The following is a 13197-nucleotide window of genomic DNA, read 5'->3' as shown; positions in this document are numbered from 1 at the left end:
GGTTTTTGTGGGGAAGAGAAGCTGAGACGGCCTTCCAAGGACTCAAGCAGCGCGTCCTCTCTGCTCCCATCCTGATACTACCGACTACGGATGAACCATTTGTGGTGGAGGTAGACGCATCAGAGGTTGGTGTTGGAGCTGTCCTGTCTCAGAGGGGTGAAGACAAGAAGCTTCATCCGTGCGCTTTCTTCTCACACCGGCTTACCCCGACTGAGAGGAACTACGATGTGGGGGATCGTGAACTCCTAGCGGTTAAGATGGCATTGAAGGAATGGAGACACTGGCTCGAGGGGGCTTCTCACCCGTTTCAAGTGCTTACGGACCACAAAAATCTGGAGTATATCCAGCAGGCGAAGCGATTGAACTCTAGACAAGCTAGATGGTCTCTTTTCTTCAATCGATTCCAGTTTATCCTCACCTATCGGCCCGGGTCGAAGAATCTCAAACCGGATGCCCTGTCCCGAGTCTACGCTCCTGCCATTCGAGATGACACGGACATGCCTGTCCTTCCTGCTGCTAAGATTGTGGCTCCGATCTCGTGGCAAGTTGAGGATACCGTGAGACGTGCTCAAGCTAGCGAACCGGACCCTAAAGGAGGCCCTGCCAATCGGTTGTTTGTCCCCAAGGCAGTGAGGACTCAGGTCCTTCTGTGGGGGCACTCCTCTCGCCTCACCTGTCATCCGGGCGTAGGTCGCACCTTGGAGTTCATCCAGCGTAAGTTCTGGTGGCCTACCATAAGAGAAGACGTTGCCACTTTCGTCAATGCCTGCCCCGTGTGCTGCCAGGGCAAATCTTCTCACCTCCGCCCTCAAGGACTCCTTCACCCTTTACCTGTTCCCCACAGACCCTGGTCTCATATCTCATTGGACTTTATTACTGGACTTCCTCCATCCCATGGCAATACTACTATCCTAGTCATAATCGACAGGTTTTCAAAGGCGGCCAGGTTCGTCCCTCTGACTAAGTTACCTTCTGCCAAGGAAACGGCTGAGTTGGTAATTAATCATGTGTTCCGAGTCTTCGGCATTCCTCAAGATGTGGTTTCTGACAGAGGTCCCCAGTTCGCCTCAAGGTTTTGGAAGGCCTTCTGCCAACTCATGGGGGCTTCTGCCAGTCTATCTTCAGGGTACCATCCGGAGTCCAACGGCCAAACAGAGAGGATGAATCAAGAGCTGGAAACCACCCTCCGATGTATGACTCGTGACAACCCGTCCACATGGTCATCCTTTATTGTTTGGGCCGAATACGCGCACAACACCTTGCGCTCCTCCTCCACTGGTATGTCCCCGCACGAGTGTCAGTTTGGCTATGCTCCTCCATTGTTCCCGGACCAGGAGGCAGAAGTCAGAGTGCCTTCAGCCTTGAGGTTCGTCAGACGCTGTCGGCTTATGTGGAGGAAGACCCGTCTTAATCTGATGCGTTCCTCACAGAGGTATCAACAACAAGCCAACAGACGTCGCCGTCCCGGGCCTACCCTGCGCCCCGGCCAGAGAGTCTGGCTTTCCACAAGAGACTTACCTCTACGGGTGGAGTCTCGCAAGCTGTCCCAAAAATACATCGGTCCCTTCAAGGTTGCCAGGAGAGTTAACCCAGTTTCTTATCGCCTACACTTACCCAGATCCCTTAAGATTAATCCCACATTTCATGTGTCATTGTTAAAACCTGTTGTTTTTTCTCCCCTTGTCCCGGCAGACAGACCTCCCCTCCGCCTCGTGTCATTGGAGGCCAGCCGGCTTATACCGTCCACCGGATACTGGATTCCCGCCGGGTGCAGCGGTCCTGGCAGTATCTGGTGGACTGGGAAGGCTACGGTCCTGAGGAGCGCTCCTGGGTTCCTGCCAAAGACATCCTGGACCCTGACCTCATTCGTCAGTTCAGGGTCCTCCACCCTGAGAGAGCTGGTAGGAACGTCAGGAGCCGTTCCTAGGGGGGATTCTGTCAGGATTTGGCCAGGGTTGTTCCGGGTTTTGGTCAGTAGATGCCCCCATTGTGCCTTTTGTCCCTATGTTTTTCCCTTGATCCCCATTATTATTTGCACCTGTGTCTCGTTTCCCCTGATTGTATTTAAACCCTTTGTTTCCCTCAGTTCTGTGCTCTGTGTTTGTATGTTAGCACCCTGCCCTAGTGTTCTGTGTGCTCTTGTCGATTCCGGGTGACGTTCTTGTGGTATTCTGTTTTTTGTTTTTGTTTATTTTTGGTGAGTTTCTTTTGAGGTCTTTTTGTGTTTTACCTACCACCTACCACATTTGCCATTTTTTGTATTTTAGGTCTTTTTCTTTATTAAATACACCGTCTTAAGTACTGCTGTGTCTGCCTCATCTTCTGGGTTCTGCTGTCTATTCGTGGCTCAGTTGGTTAAGTGACTGTTTCTCACTCTGGAGACCCAGGTTCGAAACCGGGTCCTGACAGTTAAGTAAAGATTAGATTTAAAAAAACTAAATTGCATTGAAAATGGCTAAAATCAAATTGTATTTGTCACATGCGCCGAATACAACAGTGAAATGCTTACTTACAAGCCCTAACCAACAATGTAGTTTTAAGAAAATACCCCCCCTCAAAAAAAAGTAAGACATAAGAATAACAAATAATGAAAGAGCAGCAGAAAATAACAACAGCGGGGCGATATACAGGGGGTACCAGTACAGAGTCAATGTACTGGGCACCGTTGTCAAGGTTAATTGAGGTATTATAATAATGCATTGATTCGATCATAATTGCCACAGTAAAGGTTGATAGTGTTAACAGGGAAAAGTCTAGCGAGTTGAGTGATGCTCGCACCATTCTTCTGCGCTCTGTGTGGCAGTCTCGGGGCTTAGAGAGAACATTGGTTATGAGTTCTCGACAAGGCAGTCGGTAATTTATGAAGTAGACGCATAACTGTCATAAGGGTGCAACAGCATAATTTTGAATAATTTGTTATCAAATTGTTTGTAGTTTCAATGGAGGAAAATGTAAGACAATTTTGATTCCCCACTTAATAAATCCAAATTCCAGTTGACAAATTCAGAAATGTTTGCTTGGTTTAGTGTCCCTAGTGCAAAGGATCCATTTAGCTCCAAGCACCAACTGAAATGTCAGAGCTCCTTAAAATCTCCCAGACTCCCACCTACATATTTTGAGAAAAAAGATCAGCTCATTACCATCTCATTGTAGACCTCAAGATTTGTACTTTCTTCCTAGAATGTTGACTGGCATGTTGCGTGGTGGGGGTCCAACATACAGACAGACGGACAGAGAATCTCAAAGCAAGCCCAGGAGCTGCCTTCGTCCTTACACAATAACTCCTTTGTCACTCAAGCTGCCCCATCAAGTTGCCCGTGACATTTCAAGATGGGCAAGTAAGACGAACAAGAGCCCTTACCTCCATACTGCCCCTTTCGAGAGCCTTGCCTGTTTAGTGTGTGTGTGTGTGTTTGTGTTGTGACTTTGGCCGGACAAGGTCTGGCATAAGGACAGCTGACACATCTCCAACCTGTCACATGTCACAGAGAAGAGATGCCACAGGCTGAGCATCAACGGACGGAGGAAAGGAACGAGAAGAAGCAGAGGGAGAGCGAGAAAGGCGGATGAGAGGAGCAAGCAAGACTAGCAGTGGAGTGGCGCAGCCTATACTCCCCACTCATATACACACACACATACATCCTTCATCTTCTCTCAACCCCAGTTGTTGGGGCTGACTCACATACTGCCAGGGTGTGTAGTAAGTAACTGCCCCCATCCACCCACTCCCCTAAGGAGTCCCCCCTGATGCGCATTTCTCCAACTGGGGTCATTTTAGCAACTCATTACTCCCCATGGAGAGGTTAGGCTCTTCATTAATGCCCTGCTATGGCCTGTGGAGAGAAGGGATGTTTTAATGATCTTGGCTTTTCTGCTCTTTACTTAAGCAGACAGTGCTTGGGCACAAGTGTATTGCTGTTAAAAGCATATATTCTGTGTATAAACAAACGCATAGAGGCATTCTTTGCTCTTAAATTTGGAGCGCTTGGAGCCTCTTGTTTTCATTTCAGTAGTTTGCAGTTGGCATTAAAAGCTCACACTTGAAAATATATTTTCTTATTTAAAAGCATTTGTTTCTACAATAAATATATTGCTTACTTTCCAGCAATAATAATACAGCTTAAAATGAGTAGGTACATTTAGTTCACCCTCGTGAAAAAGTACTACTGAATTATTACTCATTAATACTACACAAGATCTACATAAAAGTGACTGGTTTTACTACTTGATTGCTATTGACATGTGTAGTAAACCCGTATTGATGTATGTAGTACTTTAATAAGTAATAATGAGTCATATATTGGCACATTCTTTCTGGATCTTAAAGGCCTTTGATACTGTGAATCATGAGGTCCTCCTATCCAAACTATCCTCCTTTAATGTTTCTCCTGAAGCCATTAGTTGGATGTATTTCTATTTGAAAAATAGAAGCCAACGGGTTTGTCTGGGGGACACTCAGTCAGACTCTCTCTACTATAACATTGGGGTCCCACAAGGGTCAATTATAGGCCCCCTACTGTTTACCATCTACTGCGCCTCCAGAAAGTATTCAGACCCCTTTACTTTTTTTCATATTTTGTTGTGTTGCAAACTGAATTTCAATGGATTAAATTGAGATTTTTTTAACTGGCCTACACACAATACCCCATGATGTCAAAATGGAATTCTGTTTTAGAAATTAATAAAAAATTAAAAGCTGACTGTCTTTAGTCAAAAAGTATTCAAACAAGCCTAAATAAGTTCAGGAGTACAAATTTGCTTAAAACCTTTTGCAGCTCCCCCCCTACTTTGTGCAATTTCCGCCTGAAGACATACCCATATCTAACAGCCTGTACCTCAGGCACAGAACCAAGGATATGCATATTCTTGGTACCATTTGAAAGAAAACACTCTGAAGTTTGTGTAAATGTGAATTGAATGTAGGAGAATAACACACAATAGATACGGTTTAGATAAAACAATGAAAAAAACATAAGTTTTTTATTTTTGTATCATCATCTTTAAAATGAACAAGATAAAACAAACATTCAGATAGGATGATGGGGACAATTTCAGTGAAGAATATAAGAGGGCAACAGTACTTGTGCAAAGTTTCAGAATGATGACTTCCAAAATGAGTTTGCTACATGACATTTATAATGAAGTCACATGATTTGGGCTACTTGTGTCCTACACAAGTAGCCCAAATGTACCCAAATGGCCAATTTGGTGAAGGTATACATATTGAAACAAATAACTATATAGAAAATACCAAAAGGGTATTCTAACACACCCCCCCCCAAAAAAAAAAATTGAGAAAAAAAGTGGGAAAAAAAGGAAAAAAAAGAAGAATTATTGATTAAAAAATATATGAAAATAAATATATTTATACATTTACAAAATAACATGGGTAACTATTTACACACTTCCAATATTTGGAAGACCCTCAGTCTTCTATCAAATCAAATCTATTTATGTAGCCCCAGCATAAAACTCCAAACAGCAAGCAATGCAGGTGTAGCAGCATGGTGGCTAGGAAAAACTCCCCAGAAAGGCAAAAACCTAGGAAGAAACCTAGAGAGGAACCAGGCTATGAGGGGTGGCCAGTCCTCTTCTGGCTGTGCCGGGTGGAGATCACAGTGGTTGTAGAGGGTGCAACAGGACAGCACCTCAAGAGCAAAAATTAACAGTTTAGGGTTCAATAGCCGAAGGCAGAACAGTTGAAACTGGAACAGCGGCAAGGCCAGGTGGACTGGGGACAGCAAGGAGTCATCATGCCAGGTAGTCCTGACGCATGGTCCTAGGGCTCAGGTCCTCCGAGAGAGAGAAAGAGAGAATTAGAGAGAGCATACTTAAAATCACATAGGACACCGGATAAGACTCCCATTCGGAGTCAGTGTCACTGTGAAAGAAAATGTTCAGTTAGAATAGTTTCACATATGAGCCCTGTATCAACAGGTATAATAAACAGATATACAGTGCCTTGCGAAAGTATTCGGCCCCCTTGAACTTTGCGACCTTTTGCCACATTTCAGGCTTCAAACATAAAGATATAAAACTGTATTTTTTGTGAAGAATCAACAACAAGTGGGACACAATCATGAAGTGGAACGACACTGAGACCTTTTAGAGAAGCTACAACATTAGCACAAGCAATGTTAAGCTTCTCTAGCAAAACCTCATCTGATGTTTCGCTCTCTAGCAGGAGAGGCTGCATGTCTATCCTGATACTGTCACTCTGGAGACCCGTAAGGACTGTGTGTAAACACATGCTCTGGACTAGAGCAGGGTCATACTTAAGTCCTGATTCTGACTCCTGGGATGCAAACAGTACTTTCTGCCTCAAATCTAAGACGTGCATCAGGAAGCTTTGAGGGGTCTCCTTGCTATGCTGTGCTTCTGAAGCTAGCTGTTTGTAAAGCTCTGTTGCACTCTTCTCTTGGAAGTGGGAACGCAGGATACATCTAAGTGTGGGAAGAGTTAGCTGGGGTTTACCTTCCAAGTAACTGCGTAGCTGTGAGCCTGGAGAAATGGCCCTGACTACTGCGTCTACTATTTCTACCTCAGGATAGCCTCTGTTAAGTCCATTTTCGATCTGATGGGCAAGGATGAAAAAAAAACAGTTTTTCTTTCTGGCCCGGTTCACCTATCTGACCAGAAATGTTAAACTCTTTGCACCAGTATGGGCTGGGCTGTACATTGGGTGAGAGCGGCACACTCCCCTGAAGATTGGCATGGGGTTGGGGCTGACGCAGAGAATCACTGGCTTTGGCTGCAGTAATCTGCTCAGTTCCCACCCCTTGTTGTGGGGTTACAGTTCTCAGTTAATCTATTCTGTGATGTGTTCTGGCTGGTTCAATATAATGGTGAATTTGCCCTGTTTTGTTATCTATGCCACTAATCATCTCTGTCATTTCGTCTTTTAGTAGCAACAATTCCGACATGCCCCATCTTCTAACTCTGCAACTTCCTCTTTTTCAAGGAACATTATAATGTGAGTCATTAACCAGTTGGATTTTGGGGGCGCTATTTTAATTTTTGGATGAAAAACGTTCCCGTTTTAAACAAGATATTTTGTCACGAAAAGATGCTCGACTATGCATATAATTGACAGCTTTGGAAAGAAGACACTCTGACATTTCCAAAACTGCAAAGATATTGTCTGTGAGTGCAACAGAACTGATGTTACAGGTGAAACCAGATAAAAATCCAACCAGGAAGTGCCGCATTTTTTGAAACCGCCTCATGCCAATGACTCCTTATATGACTGTGAATGAGCTACGAATGAGCTTACGTTTTCCACGTTTTTCCCAAGGTGTCTACAGCATTGTGACGTCTTTTTAGGCATGGCATTTCCCTTGAAGAATGGCTGTAAGGGACCATATATTGCATGTGGTCACATAGTGTCTCCCGCAGAAAACCTTGCGTAAAATACTGAGGTAGCCATTTTTCCAATCGCTTCTTATGAGAAACCAACTGCCTCGACGGATATATTATCGAATATATTTGTTATATACACCTTGAGGCTGGATCCTAAACAACGTTTGCTGTGTTTCTGTCGATGGAATTGTAGCTAATTTTGAAAAAGTTTTTAGCCAAGCATGGTGAAGAAACGGGAGCATTTTCGCCTACAAAAATAATATTTTTGGAAAAAAGGAACATTTGATATCTAACTGGGGATCGCCTGAGTGAAAGCATCCAAAGTGCTTCAACGGTAAATGATTTTATTTGGTTGCTTTTCTTATTTTCGTGAAAATTTTGCCTGCTGCCAGCAGAGCCTAGCATAGCATTATGCCATGATAAACTTACACAAATGCTTGTCTAGCGTTGGCTGTAACGCATATTTTGAAAATCTGAGATGACAGTGTTGTTAACAAAAGGCTAAGCTTGTGTTTGAATATATTTATTTCATTTCATTTGCGATTTTCATGAATAGGAAAAGTTTCTAGGGGTATTTATGGCCGTTGCGTTATGCTAATGCATTTGAGGCTATGTTACTCTCCCGGATACGGGTTTGCTCGTCGCAACTGGTTAATGATATGCGGGATTTGTTTTGAACATCTCTTCTCTGTTCGCCTGATATGTCAAGGAAATCACATATCTCTAGTAACTTGTCTTTAGTCAGGGTGTGCAATTCTCCTACTACCTCTTCCTGTAGTTCTTCCAAGGCGCTTGTCATGTTGACAGAACAGGAGGAAATTTTACTGTGCAGGAGTTTATTCTGAATTAGATGGTCTTTACTGTCTCTGATGGTCGATCAATGGCCTCAGTTGACACGTACTTAACCCCTAACTTCCAGCTTCCCTCGAACAGCAACACTTTCCTCACTGCAGCCTGCCTGTTATGTGGGTATTTAGCTGGCTCGGAATTCAGCGACCAGGATGTGGAAACTGGACATCTGAGCAGCAATCTCAGCGGAGCCTCCAAAAATGTTAAGCCCCTGAAAACAGGGGAGAAATAATCACGAGAGTGATACGGTGTTGTTTTCTCAATTCAACTTTTAGTTCAATAATTTTACAAAAGTAACACATACAAAACCAAAACAACAGAAAAACCATTATACAAATTACACAGCAAAATATCTTATTAACAATGCACATGCTATTCTTCGCTACAACTGAGCAAGGCTCATATTACTCTCTGCAAATTTAACTCTAACTTCCTCAAGATGTTACTAAGACACACCTTAAACACTCTTGACATGTTAGCGAGTTATAACATTTAAATTACTCGTTTTTATCATCAATAAAGCACCTGAAAACAGGGGAGAAATAATCACGAGAGTGATACGGTGTTGTTTTCTCAATTCAACTTTTAGTTCAATGAGAAAAGACCGCGCGCGATTTCACCAGGTATATTGGTGGAGACCAGAGCAATCGATCTCCGGCTCATAGATTAAGAGCATTTCGTAGATCACAGATTAACACTTTTAGGCACCACAAAATAAAGTAATCAATATAACGTTTACACATTACTCTCACTATTTTTACCCTTTGTATGCTTGACGGATTTGAATTTTAACACAATTATATGCATGTTATCAATCTCTATCAACTAATACTGAATGCATGATCTTTTTAACCTTAGATGTTTTAACCTGTTGCGTCGCGCAATCCCGGATCCGGGATTCTATTTATAGCCTCAAGCTCATTAGCATAATGCAACGTTAACTATTCATGAAAATCGCAAATGAAATGAAATAAATATATTTGCTCTCAAGCTTAGACTTTTGTTAACAACACTGTCATCTCAGATTTTCAAAATATGCTTTTCAACCATAGCTAAACAAGCATTTGTGTAAGAGTATTGATTGCTAACATAGCTATAAGCCTAGAATTCAGCCAGCAACATTTTCACAAAAACAAGAAAATAATTCAAATAAAATCATTTACCTTTGAAGAACTTCAGATGTTTTCAATGAGGAGACTCTCAGTTAGATAGCAAATGTTCAGTTTTTCAAAAAAATATTATTTGTGTAGGACAAATCGCTCCGTTTTGTTCACGTTTGGCTATGAAAAAAACCTGTATACAGTTATAGCCTCAAGCTCATTAGCATAATGTAACGTTAACGATTTCTGAAAATCGCAAATAAAATGAAAATAATGTGCCTGCTCTCAAGCTTAGCCTTTTCTTAACAACACTGTCATCTCAGATTTTCAAAATATGCTTTTGAACCATAGCTATTCACTAATTTGTGTAAGAGTATGCTAAGCTAGCTTAGCATTTTGAGTAGCATTTAGCATGCAACATTTTCACAAAAACCAGATAACCAAATAAATAAAATCATTTACCTTTGAAGAGCTTCGGATGTTTTCAATGAGGAGACTCTCAGTTACATAGCAAATGTTCAGTTTTTCCTGAAAGAATCTTTGTGTAGGAGAAATCGCTCCGTTTTGTACATCACATTTGGCTACCGAAACGAACCTAAAATTCAGTCACCAACAACGTCAAACTTTTTCCGAATTAACTCCATAATATCGACCGAAACATGGCAAACGTTGTTTGGAATCAATCCTCAAGGTGTTTTTTCACATATCTCTTCATTGATATATCGTTCGTGGAAGCCTGCTTTCTTCTCTGAATTCCATGGAAAAATACTTGCAGCTGAGGTTTGCGCACCAATTTCGGCACAGGACACCGGGCGGACACCTGGAAAATGTAGTCTCTTATGGTCAATCTTCCAATGATATGCCTACAAATACGTCACAATGCTGCAGACACCTTGGGGAAACGACAGAAAGGGCAGGCTCATTCCTCTCGCATTCACAGCCATATAAGGAGACAATGGAAAACGGAGCCTCTAAAATCCTGTTGGTTTCCTGGTTGCCGTTTCATCTTGGTTTTGCCTGTAGCTCCCGTTCTAGGGCACCCACAGAGAATATCTTTGCAGTTCTGGAAAATTCAGAGTGTTTTCTTTCCAAAGCTATCAATTATATGCATAGTCGAGCATCTTTTTGTGACAAAATATCTTGTTTAAAACGGGAACATTTTTCATCCAAAAATGAAATTGCGCCCCTAGAGTTTCAAGAGGTTAACTCAGAAACTGCTCATTGAGGGAGTGCATACAGTCAACCGTTTCGGGCCTATCAAAGAAAAGGCAGTTTCATCTCCTCTAAAAAAAATAAGAATTTGTTCTTAACTGACTTGCCTAGTTAAATAAAGGTAAAATAAAATTAAAATAAAATTAACAGAACTCATTGTGCCTGCTTTGGTTACGGAGTTGGCCGCGTTGAGTCGCCTGTGGCTAATGAACTGGTAGCGCTGACCCTTAACGGATACCGTATGGTGGTGAGGGAGATTCCCTTTTGCCACAAAGGGCAGTGATTAGCCCAAATGGATGAGTTCAAACCAACTGTAAGACATGTTTAACGCCCCGGCCCTCTTTTGGTTAGCCCGAGCGGTGCTTAATGTCAGATCGTGCTAATGACAATTCATCACAGGGTGGGCCTAGCTCTAGGAAAAATGACCAATAGATACAGAGAGAATGGGGGGAATAAATCAAAACCTTGAAGAGATGGATTGGCATCATTGGCTCATCTAGAGCGGCTTCGAGTGGCTTCTCTCTTTCACACATGGTTGGTGATCCCAGTCATCAGCGACGCTAATCAGCTGCAGCTGTTGAAGTTAACGCGGCGTGAAACAAATCTGGTCTCTTATCTATCTTTTTTCTTCTCTTTCTCTCTCTTTCTCGCTCTTGCCCTCTCTCTTTGTGTGCCTGTTTAAAACACATACACTCAGATTTACTTAAATCAGTCTTAGACTGAGAATTCGGCCTTACTGTAGCTGAGCTAGGCTAAAGTGGACTTGGTTGGGTTGAGCTTGACTTATTACTGAAGTGCAGCTCACTTCAGCTGTAATCCAAATGTCCTACATTATGGGGGGGAGCTTTTAATTAACTTAATTCACATTGATTTGTTGAATTCATATCAGTCATGCAGAAGTGAAATGAGACTTCTTTGTGAGTACTAACTCCCCCTCCCCCTCCTCCCCCCAGGATACATTATTGGACCCTGGGGAAGACGTGGCCCTTCTCTCCGTAAGCTTCAAAGACGCAGAGGCAACCCAGGTGTTCTTTAAACTCCACTTGTCCCCCAGCATTGAACAGTAAGTGTTTTTTTGCTTCAGTGTTTTCTTTAGCTCTAATAATGTGGGCTGTAGACAACTTCATATACACTCACCAGCCAGTTTATTAGGTATTTATTATGTACCGCATTCACGGAAGTAGATCGCTATTACAGACAGTCACATGTCCGTGGGCTTGCTATATAAAGCAGGAAGACAGGCATCAAAGCATTCAGTTACTATTCTATTGAACATGAGCGTGGTATAATTGTCGGTACCAGGCACGCCAGATCCAGTATCTCAGAAACGGCCGCCTTCCTGAGCTTTTCACGCACAACAGTGTCTAGGGTTTAGCGAGAATGGTGTGACAAACAAAAAAGATCCCGTCAGCGGGCAGTCCTGTTGGTGAGAGAGGTCGAAAGAGAATGCCAAGAATCGTGCAAGCTAACAGGCGGGTCACAAACAGACAAATAATTGTGCAGAACAACAGTGGTGTGCAGAACGGCATCTTGGAACACATCTCATCGATCCTTGTTATGGATGGGCTAATGCAGCAGACGGGGTTCCACTCCTATCAGCTAAAAACAATGAATTCCAGTTCCTGTTGCGTCATGCTGATGGCCAAGTCAGGATTTAGCATAAGCAGCATGAGTCCATGAACCTATCCTGCCTGGTATATTTGTATTTACTGTCAAAGCAGCAGCTACTCTTCCTGGGGTCCAGCAAAATTAAGGCAGATTATACAATTTTAAAACATAACATTACATTCACAGAATTCACAACACACTCAGTGCCCTCAGGCATCTACTCCACCGGTACCACATATATACATGTCTAAATCCATGTTTATGTATAGTGCGTATGTTATTGTGTGTGTGTGTGTATGCATGTGTCTGTGCCAATGTTTGTGTTGCGTCACAGTCCCCGCTGTTCCATAAGGTGTGTTTTATCTATTTTTTAAATCTAATTTTACTGCTTGCGTCAGTTACTTGATGTGTAATAGAGTTCCATGTAGTCATGGCTTTATGTAGTACTGTGTGCCTCCCATTGTATGTTCTGGACTTGGGGACTGTACTGGCTGTGGTGGTGGGGTACCGCCGTCCAATCTGCAGTAACTGTCTGATGCCATCGCGTCAGCATGGACCAACATCCCTGTGGTATGTTTCCAACTTGTAGAATCCATGCCCTAAAGAATTCAGGGTGTTCTTTTTTTATTTTTTTTATTTCACCTTTATTTAACCAGGTAGGCTAGTTGAGAACAAGTTCTCATTTGCAACTGCGACCTGGCCAAGATAAAGCATAGCAGTGTGAACAGACAACACAGAGTTACACATGGAGTAAACAATAAACAAGTCAATAACGCAGTAGAAAAAAGAGAGAGTCTATATACATTGTGTGCAAATGGCATGAGGAGGTAGGCAAATAATCACAATTTTGAAGATTAACACTGGAGTGATAAATGATCAGATGGTCATGTACAGGTAGAGATATTGTTATGCAAAAGAGCAGAAAAGTAAATAAATAAAAACAGTATGGGGATGAGGTAGGTAAAATTGGGTGGGCTATTTACCAATAGACTATCTACAGCTGCAGCGATCGGTTAGCTGCTCAGATAGCAGATGTTTGAAGTTGGTGAGGGAGATAAAAGTCTCCAAC

At 42.6% G+C, this 13197-nt stretch overlaps 1 pseudogene; it reads left to right on the top strand.

The window, feature by feature from the left end:
- The window catches only part of LOC135508590 (BRISC and BRCA1-A complex member 2-like), a 200554-nt pseudogene that overhangs the window by 134453 nt on the left and 52904 nt on the right, over window positions 1–13197 (top strand).

The sequence above is a fragment of the Oncorhynchus masou genome, chromosome 21 (genome assembly GCF_036934945.1).
Source record: "Oncorhynchus masou masou isolate Uvic2021 chromosome 21, UVic_Omas_1.1, whole genome shotgun sequence".
In the NCBI taxonomy this organism is placed as follows: domain Eukaryota; kingdom Metazoa; phylum Chordata; class Actinopteri; order Salmoniformes; family Salmonidae; genus Oncorhynchus; species Oncorhynchus masou.
The sequence above is the reverse complement of the archived record's forward strand: the minus strand, read 5'-3'. Positions and strand labels throughout refer to the sequence as shown.